This window comes from Dermacentor andersoni, chromosome 5 (assembly GCF_023375885.2).
Source record: "Dermacentor andersoni chromosome 5, qqDerAnde1_hic_scaffold, whole genome shotgun sequence".
Taxonomy (NCBI): domain Eukaryota; kingdom Metazoa; phylum Arthropoda; class Arachnida; order Ixodida; family Ixodidae; genus Dermacentor; species Dermacentor andersoni.
In genome coordinates, this window is record NC_092818.1 from 21,988,827 (window position 1) to 21,989,470 (window position 644).

Sequence of the window (644 nt, forward strand, 5' to 3'; positions counted from 1 at the left end):
GAGACTATTCAGCAAGCAATATTGACTGTTGTAGAAACACTAGCTAATAAGCTAGGCAAGTAGACAACACAGAATACTTTTTTCCACAGTCACCCATTAAAGGGACACTAAATTATACAATGATACAATTGAAAAATATTAACTGCTTCTTTGCACAACAAGTTATGCTTACTGTGAGAAGACGCTTAGTAGGCCAGAAAAGAAAAAAACAAAAGCCAAGTGGCGATGTTGCCTTGAAGTTCCCACAATAAGTGGCTGTGAAATTGTGGATTTTGACAATTTCCTTTATTTAGTTCAATTATTCATCGCAAAAACTGGACTGCATTGCATTCCAAAGCTTTCGCTTCTAATTGCTCTTCTAATAGCGCATATTAATGACATAGAGCTTTGAAGAATACTTCATCAGCTTAAGGTGCTGCAATCTTGCCCTTCGGTGTCCCTTCAATTTATTATTTTTTTCTGTTTTGTTCACACTGTTCATTTGTAAATAAAGTAAGAAGAGAATTGCTTTCTCACAGATGGTTTATTGAACAAATGTACGTAGTAGCACCTCGAAGGTAGAGTACTTGGGGGGTTCAGCCTTTGTACCACTATTCAAAGTAAAATAAGTGTTTATGTAAGCTACATCAAAATGCAATTCAATA